The sequence below is a fragment of the Botryllus schlosseri genome, chromosome 5 (genome assembly GCF_051294905.1).
Source record: "Botryllus schlosseri isolate E-star chromosome 5, Bs_hap1, whole genome shotgun sequence".
Lineage (NCBI taxonomy): Eukaryota > Metazoa > Chordata > Ascidiacea > Stolidobranchia > Styelidae > Botryllus > Botryllus schlosseri.
The window spans coordinates 19,510,555-19,524,782 of record NC_137240.1 but is presented as its reverse complement, the minus strand read 5'-3'; the positions used below and the strand labels follow the sequence as shown (position 1 = coordinate 19,524,782).

Genomic DNA, 14,228 nt, shown 5'->3' with positions numbered 1-14,228 from the left:
TTGATCTCAAAAACTGTTTACTGCCTGTGAATCGACGTAATCTTTCGGAGTTGGCGCGATATGGCTTTCATGGTACTGGATGCCATCAAATGGTTCCAATCTCTACCAAATTGTGCTCAGCCTACCTAGTTACCGTAGCCGGGAAAGAGGGATGGAATCTTCCACGTATACACAATGGAGATATAGCCTAACTGTCCTATCCAACACCCCAAGATGACACTGTTCCGCCTGCTGCGTCGAATTTTATTTTATACAGACGAAAAACGGGTTTCTGAAATCATTAATGCACAGCGAATTAACACAAATTGTTTTGTAATGAATTAATCAAAATATACTTACTTGAAGGTGAATCTTTGAGGACAGTTACTGTAACAGTTACTTCAAGTGATTGAAGTCGGTTGTAGACTGCTTCATTAATATAAGCCTGTCTCAGCGGTCTTGGTGCTACAACTTCGCTCTTTGGTCCAAGAAGATAGTCATTAGACTATTTATAACATTCATTGAAAAGGTTACCAATATTTAACTCGCTCTAAACCAGTGGTTCCCTACCGGTGGGAATTCACTCAGGTACTCGATTTTTCCCAGATCTATTTAGTATTTACTGGCATCAGTTCACAATACGTTTTATGTTGTATCAATACCAATATTTGATCTGTTGCTGTCGTACGTTCACCGTAATTTCACTAACGAAAGCCGAAATTTGATTAATTTATGAAAATGAGAAAAATACATACCGAAAAAATCTGATGTGATAGAGAAATTCCGAGCACAAATTCGGAATCAGCAACCTAACAAAAGCCTAAATCAATCATTAAAATTTTAGGTCTGAAATTTGGCCAAAAAATTGTAGACCAGTGTAATTTTATGGGTCGAAAATAGCTTCTGATTGAACGAAGATAGGGAATCACTACATTCAAGTTCACCGAACTCACTCATCCTGTACTACAACAACCCAGGTTTCATGATAGATGATTTCAATGACGATATTTGATCTGTTGCAGTTGCATGCTTTTCGTGATGTCACTAACGAAACCCGAAATTTGATTAATTTATGAAATTGAGAAAAACTACTACGGAAAAAATCTGACGTGATAGAGAAATTCTGAGCACAGAATCGAATTCAACCACCTTACATAAAATGTTTGTCGCAAATATTTTTTCGAAATTTGTAGACCAGTGATAATTATTCTACATTGGGAGTCTTCATCATCGGCATTCGATCAAGTAATCCATCCACTTTTCCGACATATATCGGCAGTGTTGGATTTCATTTCCTTCACAGTTTTTTTTTTGCTGAAGGGTTTCATCACGTGCGAGTGGCGTCGGGGCTGCCCTTCGTGCTCTTTCATCAACGTTTTCGTTGCCGTGCATGCCTTTATGACCAGACTGCGATGCGCCATTGACAATAAACCGGAAGAAAGGTGTGATTTTAGCACGAAAAATCGGTAAAATTCTGCGCTTTATGCATGGAAAATTACGGTATATTTAATTAACATGGCAAAAATGCATGTTAAGATGGTTTATTCCGCATATGACGCGAAAGTTGACTAATAAAAGGTCGACTCAACGGAAGGTAGACGCGGAAACCGGTTTTCCGAGCACCTGCTCTAACAAAATGACCGTTTTTAGACAATTCACCTGCGATCAGGGTTAATTGAATAAATATCCCGTATATACATGTCCTCTTTTTCGAAACCGTAAATATTGTGGGGAAGGGGCCGAAAATTTGTGTCGAGCTTGATACGGGGGCGATGAGTCGAAAAAGGTTGGGGAACACTAGTGTAGCCCGCGCCTTAGTATAATTGGGCCGGTTGGCCAATTCAAACGAATGTATAAATAAAGGGTCGGCAACCTACGGCCCGCCAAGCGAAATCGTCCGGCCCGCGACATCATAATTAGTTGTCGCAAGAATACGGCCCGCCCTTTCTTGTTGAGTTTCAAACTTCAGTTCCAGCACTGTTTATTTAGACAAATAGTAGCATTGCTAAGATATAAGTACGTTGTACTGCTCTATCGCAGGCGGAATTTTAGTATAGTATATCGTACTAGGCACAGTGCGAGATTGCCTGTAGAGTTAACGATAGTTGCCAAGAAGAATGCTCTTCAACCGAGTGCGTACACCCAATGGTGTAACATATATTTTAAAGCGTGTACCAATGTTAGGGTTACCATATTTTGGAAATCTGAAAAGAGGTCACTTTTTCAGAATTTTCAAACTTGCAAAATCGGAGGAGAATTCTCCAAAAATTGTAAATTTCTACCAGTTTGTGGTCGGTTGACTAAAAATTTAAAAAAGTCAACTTCCTCGCTCAGCGCCCAAAATACAGTTTTTTCCTACACATTGTCAGGTGGTTGACTAAAAAAAGGTCGACTTTCCACTCAGCTCCCGACATACCCGCCGGAGCGTCATTTCCTTGCTGATTTATGGCATCTCAGTCGAATTTTTCTATAAATATGACCAAAATTCTCAAAACGAGGACAAAATCTCAAAAAAAGGATAAAAGGGCGTCCTCCGAGGACACTTTCAAAAAGTCAAAAAAGAGGACAAATCCTCTAAAAAGAGGACGCATGGTATCCCTAACCCATGTAGCATGTACCACTCGGATGGGTTATACCAGATATCGCATTACATTCTGCCGATGACTATAGCTATCACAATAATTCATATCTAGGCTTTCATAAAGAGGTCGACTGGATGTAGAATACGGTATAATCATAGTGTCCATAGTGTGGACACAAGCAAATCTCACGCTCAGTGAAATTGGTCTTCGACACACTTTCTTGATGGCCATTTTGGACCGGCTGGCCGAGCCCTAAATTCCATAAAACGGGTATTAATGGAAAGCTGCTGCTATACTCAGTACGAAAATATAAATTTTATTCTGCTCACGGTCCTGTAACCCCCCATAACCAGCCTCGAATCTTGCATTGTGATCTAGTTTTGAATTGTGACGCAACCATACTTTCTGATTCTTTCTTCGTAGCTTCAATGTCGTTTTGCCAAACAGAATAGTTGCGTCACAATGTTAAAACTCGATCACAATGCAAAATTCGAGGCTGATTTTGAGGGGTTCCATGACCATGAGCAGAATAAAATTGATATTTTCGTAATTAGTACAGAAGCAGCTTTCCATTGATACCCGTTTTATCGAATTTAGCGCTCGACAAGCGGGCCAAAAATGGCCACAAGGTTGCCTTTAACCAAACGGAAAATGTGACTTAGAACAATTTACCTGAGCAGTGAGATTTTCTTGTGTCTTCACCATATAGGACACAATGGTATAATGTTCCCAAGTGTGCGCAACTTGTAAATTACATTCTATTCGGCATGTCATAAATGGCTCCTTTTGCAGTAGTTGTTTGTAGTATTTGTGGTGTTTTCCGACTGCAATGGTCATTTACACCAGGCCTATATTCCTTATTTTGGTTCTGTAGAAGCCGACTTATAGCACGGACCACTAATTTAATTATTGAATTTTTCTCACGCTTTCCGACATTCGTTCTCTACGAAATAAATTCAGGCTATTCGGTACTCCGTTTGCTTTGAACGTCAATACCATACCCACAAAATTTCAAATGGACCTTATTTAAATGCAATGCAGTGATGAATTGAAAGAAAAATTCCATACAAAGAGCATATCGCTGCTTGACTTTTACAAAAAGTACATCCTTGAAAGTGGTCTTCATTTCCATTTGACCAGCCATGCAAAAGAAACTAAGAGCAAACTAAGATTACGCATTTCCTACGCCCATTTAGAAAATGTTCTGGTTCTTGCATCATCTGACTTGGTACTAGATAGTGAACAACTTTCAAAAGAGAAGCAGCATCAAGTGTTACATTAATGCTGTGTTGTTGAAGTGTGAATGCATTTGCTGAGGTTGCAGCAATGTAGCGTAATATAATGAAGTGTGAATTGTAGTATGAGAAGTCCGGCCCGCCTATGAGTTGTACACTCGAAATTTGGCCCGCGAGTATCAAAAGGTTGCCGACCCCTGGATAAATGATCGCTCGATTGAGCGACTGGCAGCAAAAGGCATGGTTATATCGCCGGCAAGCAGCCAGAGAATGGTTCTCTCAACGTTTGTTTAGTAATGTATAGGACTCCCATTGTCAAAGGTGCGCCAAGCTGACGTCAGCCGGCACGTTCACTACCTGCAGTCTGAAAACTATGCAGGCGTATAAATAGCATATATTATAAATTCGAAAGATATTTACGGTGGCCAGGAACGTAGTCGGCAACGAATCCGTGTCGGTAAGGTCGAGCGGAAGCACGGGTCTCTTGAGGGAAAGTCCCGTTTTACTGCACAGTTTCTTGATATCAACCGAACGACTTCATAAAATTAGGACCAGTGCTATTCAATAGGGACGGTGCGAATCCATAAAAGGATCAGGTTCGTGTGAACGCAAACCTGTTTGAAAGGTTCTGTGTGAATAGTTAACAAGAACGTGAACCTAGGACGTTACCTGGCGTCATATCGCTAATTCGCACCCTACGTTTCAGTGAAGTGATATATTATGGTGCACGATACCAAGTGACGACTCAGGCCACATTATGTCACAATATTGAAGCAGATGCTGCGTTTTAAACATCACCAAATGTGTGTACCAAGCTTCCAGTTTTCCACTTAATAATCAGGGTAGTAATTGCCTTATCCAAATCGACTATATGTATAAGTGCTAGGGCGGAGCATGTACCGGGACCGGATTGGATATCCGGCCGGATTTTCTCAGTTTTGGCCGTAGCAGGTTCGGAGCCGGATCGCTATTTTCTATGATAGTCGGATATGATCTGAATCACTACTTTTTACTAAGAATATGTTAGCCTTACCGTCTTCCACCCTCGAATCAATATAGTTAAAGTGCAACGTTAACGGAGATAAACCACATGCTAAGTCCAAGTTGGCAAAAATACTTCAGGGTTGGGCTTGATATTGAGTTCTTACGCAGTGCAGAAGAAATGGAAAGCAAAATTTCATACAACGGGCGTATCGCTGCTTGACTTCTACTCAAAGAAAGTGGTCTTTATTCCAGCTTGACCAGCAATGCAACGTAAATTGCAACTATGTTTGTGAACAAATGTTTTCAACTTTAATATTCATGTAGAGCAAGCTAAGATCATGCATTCCCGACGCCCACTTAGAAAATGTTTTGTTTGTTGCTTAATCTGACTGGTTACTAGATGCTAAAAACTTTCACAAAGCAAGCAACATCAAGTATCACATTAATGCGGTATTGTTGAAGTGTGACTACATATATTTTGCTTTTTTTGTGATTGGTGTGATTGAGATTAGAGCAATGTAGCGTAATATAGCCTACTTAAGTGAGTGTGAATTATAATACAAATGAAATGTCCGTCCCGCCAAATCGTTGTACACTCGATGTCTGGCCCGTGACCATCAAAAGGTTGTCGACCCCTGTCATACACTGTGCAAATTTTCCGGTTTGTCATACAATGATTACTGCATCAATTCCGTTATCGAAGTCGAACGTGTATGTACTAGTAGCGACCTACCTACGCGCTGCGCACCAATTAATATCACTTGTATTATTTTTAATATGGGAACTACCACCCTCTCAAAAACTGCGATCAAAAATAATTAAAAATAGCAATCATTTACAGAAATAAGTATAATTGTAATCGCAATTACAATACAACGGTACATTCACAGAGTCGGCTTAAACCGTTTGGATACTCTTTTCAAAGATAGTGGTTCTGGGGGTAGTTTTCATTCTGGGTTCCGCGAAGATGTTGAACGTAATCATCCTCCAAAATAGGCCGTGAGTAAGTGTGGGCTAATGTGCCGACCTTTAATTAGTAATCAGCTTCTCAAATTTGGAGCTGGCCTCGGCAAATTGAACATTGAGTCGCGACCATAAAAGGTTGCAGACCACCGGATGTGCGGAGTTTAAATAGCTCAGTGGTGCAGTGCGCACCGGCATTATGCTGATAAATAATCTTATCGATGTGACATGACCATGACTTAACGATGTACAATTACGCTCCTTGCATTTTCGAAGAGATCCTCCACCAGCTCTAACACTGACTGTGATCATGTGGGCGGAGAGAGGATAAAAATGATATAGTAATATATGGAAGAACCAATAATAATGACATAATTCATTCAAATCATTTAACGAATGGATACATATAGTAAGCCTCCAGAAGTTGCATCGATTACCCTACAGTGGGCCTAAAATTTGTGTTTATTTGCGCGGCAGGGGGCTAAAAATGTGGCTTCAACCCTGGTTACAACTTACAACACACGCAGCCATATACTGCTGAACCGGATCGTGACCACCTCTACTCGATAGACAAAGCTTCGCTGGTGAAACGTCATAATGATCGACAATGTACTTATACCTCATTTTAAAACCCACTAGTAGGAGCCAAAGAGCGCCCGGAATTTGTCTTGCAAAAATATGGTAACCATAGATAAAACATCTATGTTTGCCTTTATTCATTGAGCATATCATATAGGATTTGCATGGTTTCACTGACGTGATACTGATTTTGCGCGAGATACCAACTTTGTTTGAAAAATACGTTGCATACATCCCTGGTAAATTTACCACGTAGCTCGACGAAAAGTTTGGTGGTTTGCTAAATTGGATCAGAAGTCAATTTGCAGCAAGAGCTCAGGTAAGCTACATGTAGAAATTTAGCTATGCTATACAGAACTACATTTCCACTTGAGAACTACTACACCATCTATACTGCTACGCCAATTTCGTTCAGCGCTCCGATGGCCCCCATATCGCTCTTTGAGAGTTTCTGCAATCTTCAAAATCCAAATCGTCCCCTGAGAGGCGCTGGTGCGAAGGTGAAGAACTACTGCTGTCTTTCAACAAACGTATCGCGGTGACGTCATATTTTGCCATAAGATTGTTGATATGGCATGTCCTTTTCAATTCTCTACCAGTTGCTACTCTACCATTTAGTAGAATGCATATGAACTCTAATGAAATCACGCGTCTTCAAGACTTGGAACGGCGAAGGACTTGGATGTGAATCGATGATGACATCCCCACCAATGATTAGCAGCCAAATGTCTGCATCGCAGGAGCTTCGCAAACTCAAAATACTTTATGGGCGTTAGATCAGAGAGAGAGCCATGGCTATTCGTCTAATTTTTGCAACATCGTATTGACAGCACTCAATGCGCCGTAAGGCCGTTTCTATTCGTTTTGGTTCTACTTTTACCTTTGGGATCGAAGCCAAGAAACCCGAATGGAAAACCTACGTCAAGGTATGAAAACCCGACACTCGATCACATGCTCGTCCCATTACTTGGAGTTATTTAGAGGATAAGTAATTTGCTAAGCGTTATTGGGGGGGGGGTGGTGGGGGGGGGGGGTGTACCGAGATCGTAATGAATCGCTGAACGGAGCTGCCTGAGATGCAATTAGGTCTAGATTTCAGTACCGTTGTTGACATGGTGTATTGTTTTCAAATACATGCCACGTGGTTTGAAGTTCATTCCGGCATAAAATAGCAAATACTGTGTCGGAAACCTGAACGGCGTTGATAACTGCTTAGGTGACGTTCTGACTCCCATTTAGGTCGCAACCTACGAGTTATGAACCGCTATTTTAGTCCAAGTTACTAATTGTATAGGACTTTGCGATAATAAATATGTTCCCCAGTGAGAATTGTCAAAGGCCTTTCGGTTCGGTGTAATCGTGTTAAGTAAATGATCGGTAGGATCATAATATAGAGGAGCGTATAAGTTTAATGGTATTGCAGATAGTTCATAATCACTGCAACCTCAAAGAAACAAGCTGAAATGTAAATATTTCCAGCCCAAGGGTACATGACACTATTGGAGATAGTTCATAATCATTGCAACCTCAAATAAACAACCTGAAATGTACATATTCCTAGCCCAAGGGTACATAAAATTACACACCGATAGCCTACATGAGCGAATTTATTCCGGATTATAGCTACAATTCAACTGAAGTAAACATCTTTCCAATTCCGGATCTTTATTCGGCTGAAAAATGAAAACCATTTAAGTTTCCTTTTAGTTAAGATAAAGGTAGCGAAAATATTAAGAGGTGATAGGATGACGGTGTTAAGATATATTATTATTTAGATGTCCAAAATATAAAACTGCATCATCCTCATACTAATTGGAAATGTAGGATAAATTGGTCCATGACCAGATGTAAAAGGGGACGAACGCATAGTTATAGATTTGGATAAATCTGCGATACAATCAGTGATTTCATTTCAGTGAAAACAGATAATAATGTGTCAGAATGCAGTACGTGCAGGGTGCAGAGCAAGAGATAATTATAAATTACCGGCATGAGTTTTACTGCTGATTGTGCTGATCCTCCATCATTGCCTCGTTCTCATCGACGTCACCATCCATCAACTCCTCGTGATGCATATTCATTTCGTTATCTTAACATGACATATACTTTTGTAATGAAAGATATACTGCATGGTAGCTATTTCGAAGATGAACGCTCACCTCCACGTCGACGGCGTCTGCGACGGCGGCGGCGTCGGCGGCCAAAAATAGCTTCATTCTCGACAACAAGCAGAGCAACTACAAGAAAGACAGCAACGAGCAGCTTCGAGTTCATCTGCGATCAAAGAGCTGCAGTAGTTTGGGCGTTTAGGGTTTCAGTAGGTATATGAAGCGTTTTCGCTGGATTAGCCACTAGAAACACATGCATAGCCCACACCTTGTCGATGGATTTTGAAAAACCAGTTAGGCCATTTTCATAATTCCTATTCGTAAGCTCTATAAGCTACATAGCGTCATTATGAACTATGACATCAGAATCCTACTATACAGGAACATAAATACCAGTAGAATTTGTAATATAATTCTGATTAGCTTGACTTACCTTCACGTTTAGTATCAATCAGAATGCGTGCAAGAGTGCCAAAACTTTCACTCATTTATAGCCGTCGGTCCCGAGATTTCGAGTTTCGTCGGAAGACTTTTTATGAATCATATTTCGGTAATGACTTTACAGCCTGTTCGTCCAGAATAGATATTCGCAGAATCATGGCTTATGATAAAATCCCTGTTTCACCGCCGATAATTACCGATACTAATGCATTTTGGTGACAATTTTATTGTGGCTGCAAGTTGGATATATTCCTAGTAAATAGGAATTCTAACTTTGATTACCACTCACAACCATCCACAAAATATGACTGCCCAAGCGGAACCCTGATTTAAAGTTACGATGTTGTGAACTTTTTAGATTAGGAAAGAAAAAAAATCAATACGGAAGTATCATCATTTTCTACGTTAAAACGTATTAGTTTACAGCAAAATCACCAGAAATTGATCTGGACTTCGCCAGCAAGAGCAATGAATGAGAGACGCAAGACGATTCAGGTTGTGTAATATACACATATGGAACTATAGCCAGGGGAAATGTGAAAGGCACAGTCACCAGTTGAGTTTAGGAGTGCGACGTCACAAATCGTAACGGCATACATGTAGGTTTATACAATATTGAATATATTTTTAATCGGGCGTATGCATGAGGCGACAATACCGCAATCGCAACTGATTTTTATAAAAGTTGGTGTCAGGCTATCTGACATGCATAATGTTGGCTACAAGAACAGTTTGAATGCCTGAATTCGCTCTTGCATTCTCTTGGGTCAACGAACTTCTGATCAAAATCAACCAGGTGTGGCTGCAATGACGGGTAACCGTATGTCACAATACAAAGTCTATTTTTATGATCCGTATCACACGTAGTCAAATTCAGCGTATTCAATTTTTATGTATGTGCAAAACTACTTCAGGTGAAAATAGAAAATTTAGGCATGAAATGTGCTCACGTTTAAAAAAAGGAACAGGCTACGACTCCCACGTTTTCAAGTCGGACATTCATCGTACAGTTCGTCAGACATTTAACAGTTTCGATTTACTGGTGCTCGTCGTAGAGCTTCCTCCAGTCGCCGGACCACTTTCGCTTGGTTTCTTTCAAGACTTCAAAAGCGGAAGACATGAAGATGGAGAGATCCGTTCGCAATTAAGACTTCATAGCTTTTCGACATCAACGGGCCATCGTGATGAGACTCAATCAGTAACCGAAACTAGGGGACTGGGGGAAGTTCTGCTACGAGCACCAGGAATTCGAAACTATCAAAAGTCTGCAGAACCATTCCTGGCTCGAAAACGTGGAGTCTTATTCATTCGATATACTCGTGCAGCGGTTTACTACCTGAAGACAGCGAAAAGGCAAATGATCCAGCTCGCTGCCGGAGCTCGTGCTGTCACGGACCAAACTCACTATAGCCTTCCGGGAAAATATCTTTTTTGTCCGGAAGTGCACGACCCCCGTCCGGGTTCATCAAATTCAGATTTGCTTATAAGGCTTCCAGCACAATGATTGAACTACTGTGGTTCAATTACTTAAAAGTTTGGAAGAGGATGAAGCCATTCGAGAACGTACAGTATAATATCGGATTATACATCGGATAGCATGGAGGAGAAAAAAACGGGGGCGCAGACTAGATGACCTCATGGGGCCGTATCGCTACTCCGTCATCAAAGCATCTCGATGATGCAGGCTAAAAAGAATACCATATCTCTCTCTCTCTCTCATTCCAATTATTGTAATATGTGACTGGCGGTAATCAGATGTGGTCAGTAACGAAGTACTTCCACTTTTTCGAAGTACTCAAGTAGTTTTCCTCTACTTCCTCTACTTTTTCCTCGGCCCAATTACATTATAAAGTTATTCTACATTGCATTATGTTCCTTAAACGAAAAAGAACAGTAACAAAGGAGAAAAGGGCATTTAATCCGGGTATTTCGGGATTCGAACGGAAAATGACCTTTTTTAGTCTGCCCACCTCAGGCTGGCGGCCGTATGCTGTCGAAGTGGAAATGTGGCCGTGGACTACAAAAAGGTTGCCCATCCCTGAACTAAAACAAACAAATGCTTCCATAAATTCGTAAAATATATATCTTTCGTCGCTTTGCCAACAATCTTGACGAGGACTAGCCAGGAAAGATAAGTCTAAGCCTAAACAAGCGGTCTAGGTTGTACTGGACAAGGTATTCCTATGGCGTTAGCTGCATTTATATTGATCAGAGCGAAAAAAACTGTTTCTATACTTGCTACAGATAATAGGGCCTACCTCAAAAACAGGTATACAGTAGCCAACACTCCGACTTGGATTTTATCACATAATAAACATATCAAATCAAGATTAATCTTGCATGTCTTTTGGACGTTTGATATTAGACAACGATTTATTCACTAAATCAATTAATTTCGTTGATGTCGTATGGCCGTTTGGGTCAGCTTCGTCGATCCTATCCTCTTGTTTTGAAAAAGAGAAAAAGGCAAACTGCTTCCAACCGTATCGGGCTATAGATTATTAACCTACGAATAGATAGATGCGCAAATCACTCGTCACATTTGAATTTCCAGAGAGATCTACTGCTGAGCCATCTACTGCTGAGCCGGCTAAAACCAGCATAATTGGTAGTCCCATGACAGGCGATACAAGCGCCTAAATGTGACATAACTTGTCCTAATCGAAAGCTAATGTCGCATTGATTACGAAAATACAAATTAGAATCTAATCAAGGCAATGGAAACACCCCGAAATAGCCGTAAACGTCAGAAAATCTGCATTGTTCCGAGCGATCGCTCGATGGAATAGGGCATTGTTATGGTCATTGTGTTGCAGTGTTCCGATTGTTCGGAACTGTCGGCTTTTGCGACTTTTTCGAAGTTGTTCCATTGCCCTGACCAGATTTTAATACAGTATCAGGAGGAATATGTAATGCAAGGTATGCTTGAGCAATCTAGAATTGCGTAAAAGTAATTCTGGTTATTGCAGATGACGTAGCATATTCCCGCGCTCTAAATCAAAGTGCTGTATCACTGGAGCTGCGACAAACATATGCCCATATGTAAACTCGATCGTATCTTCAGCACTTCGGCAATTCGACTCATGACGTCACTCCAAGACGACTTAGCTTCGCGGCGCACTCCAACTCACCAGTCACCATGTAAATGCGCTTGATAATTGATTGGTTGCGTAGCACAATTCGACGACTGGTTACTTGTAGTCTACTTCGTTTTCGAAGTTGTGTGACTGTGGGCCACAGCAGAGAGTCACCACATATTCAAAACCGGAAAGCTGAATATTTCTTACAAACAATTCTAACAAAGCGACTAAAATTTTTGAAATTGGCAGAGTGCATGCTCAATTACTGCTGAGTTTCTTCTCATGCAGCTAGAGTCATGCAGAGAGTGGCCCGAAGTTGAATTTGATAGAATTTCGACAAATATGTTACAATGATAAAGGTTCACAGTGTATAACGTAAAAAGGCTCGTTTGTGAACGAGAACCAGTAGATTTATGAGGTTCTCACACCGGACGTGAACGTGATCCCCACGTTCGCACCATCCCTAAATATTATAGGGCTGATAATTGAAGCATTCCAGCAAAAATCAAAAGTATGAATTTTGAAACTAACATTTTGGCATCATCCGACCCGCATGCCATCAAAAGTTATGAATCTGGCCTCTGTGTGGCCCAAGTTGCGTTGGACACCCTTGATCCATAACTTTCACCATCCTCGTTGTAAATGCGTGTGAATGTGTATTCAGGACTTGCGCTAACTATACCTCGATGGCTAATATTCAGACTTGTACAAACTACCAATTTAGTTAGGTGATACGGTCAACTAACTAACGTTTTTTTGAATGGTTCTAGTTCTAGTTCTAATTTTAGTTGCCGATTTTGAAAATTCGGTAGTCCTATAGTTCTAGTTGCAGAGTTTGAAAATTGAGTATAGTTGTAGTTCTGATCCTAGTTATAGTTGCGGTTATCGAAAAGTGATTAATTCTAGGTCTAGTTCTAGTTGTAGATTTTGAAAATTCAGTAGTTCTAGTTGTAGTTGCACATTTGAAGAAAAAAAATTAGTTGCCGAACAACCATAAAACACGTGTCGCGTGAATTGAGTTGGTGTTCTGTTGAATGATGTTTGTGTAGCCATTGCTTGCATCACTGCTAACAGTGGCATAGCCAGCAGGTGGGTTTATGGGGTCGGAATCTGTCCTAACTAGATACTACGTTCTTTTGAAATGTCTATGCAATGTCTGATATTTCCGATAAAATATATGTGTGGCGTGAGGTTTTCCGAATTGGAAGCCGAGTGACTGCGTGCTTATGTCATAATCCCTATTTCAATGAACACATGTTATATCGGCTTTAATTTAAAAATATACATTACTCATACGACGATCGTAGGCTACTTAGCTACGGTGAACAAATAAACAATAAACAGCCTTCAAAGTAAACGCAATTCAGGTTCAATTTATACACAGCCCATGTTTTTAGTACACATTCAAATGAATAATTCAAAATTTTGCGATCCGTATTTGGCCTATCGGCCTTAAAATGCCAAGATCCGCCTTACGCTAATCTACAATCTTTCGGGGAACGCCTAATTTTTAGTTAGTCAAAAAACAAAAGTCTACCACATTATACGATAACTACACATTTAATACATTACTTACATTGCGCGCCTGGAAACGCCGGTCAAGAAACACTTATCTAGTTAATAGTTGTATTTTAGTTAGTAGCGGGTTATGAAAAGTGAAAAGTGAAAAGTTCTAGTTCTAGTTGCGGATTTTGACAAGTGACTAGTTCTAGTTCTATAGTTGAGGATTGTGAAAATTGGGTAATTCTAGTTCTAGTTCCAGTTGTGCTTTTTGAAAATCCAATAGTTTGTAGAAATCTGCTAATATTTCAGTTTGGTGACTTATAAGTAGGGCTGGGCAAAATCGAGTACCTGAGTGATTCGATTCTGAATCACGTAATATGCTTCGAGTCGAGTCGAGTAATCGAGTATCACTCATTATGACGTCACAACAGAACGTACTATGTCGAAGTTCAAATATGTACCTTTTATGCCTTGGCTGCTTTTATGTCGTAGCTTTAAACTATATCTGGTATGGTGCGACACGGCCAATCAAGGCTTCAAGGCTTCCTCAGTGGAAAATAGTATCAACATTATAATTATCGTTAGTAAATTGACTTTTAGTTGCGAGGAGCGTATATTTTCAGTACTGGAAAAATTAGTCTTTTACTACTCGATTCGAATCATTAGAATTTATACTCGATTCAGATTCGAGTACTCGAATCATTGTTCCCAGCCCTACTTATAAGTTGTGGTTTGGTTAGATAACATATTATTGCATAACAATGAAAATCTACG

At 40.3% G+C, this 14,228-nt stretch overlaps 1 protein-coding gene and 1 long non-coding RNA gene across 3 annotated transcripts in view; one reads left to right on the top strand and one right to left on the bottom strand.

Moving 5' to 3' along the window:
* LOC145439865 (uncharacterized) overlaps nt 1–14,228 on the top strand; it is a 437,408-nt gene that overhangs the window by 225,981 nt on the left and 197,199 nt on the right. The gene's annotated exons all lie outside the window — the stretch shown is intronic.
* Nucleotides 7,917–8,881, bottom strand: LOC145439493 (uncharacterized). The gene is made up of 4 exons (XR_013915242.1): nt 8,864–8,881; nt 8,482–8,596; nt 8,309–8,411; nt 7,917–7,995 (listed from the first exon to the last, which is right to left on the bottom strand). It is a non-coding gene; the product is annotated as an uncharacterized LOC145439493 (long non-coding RNA).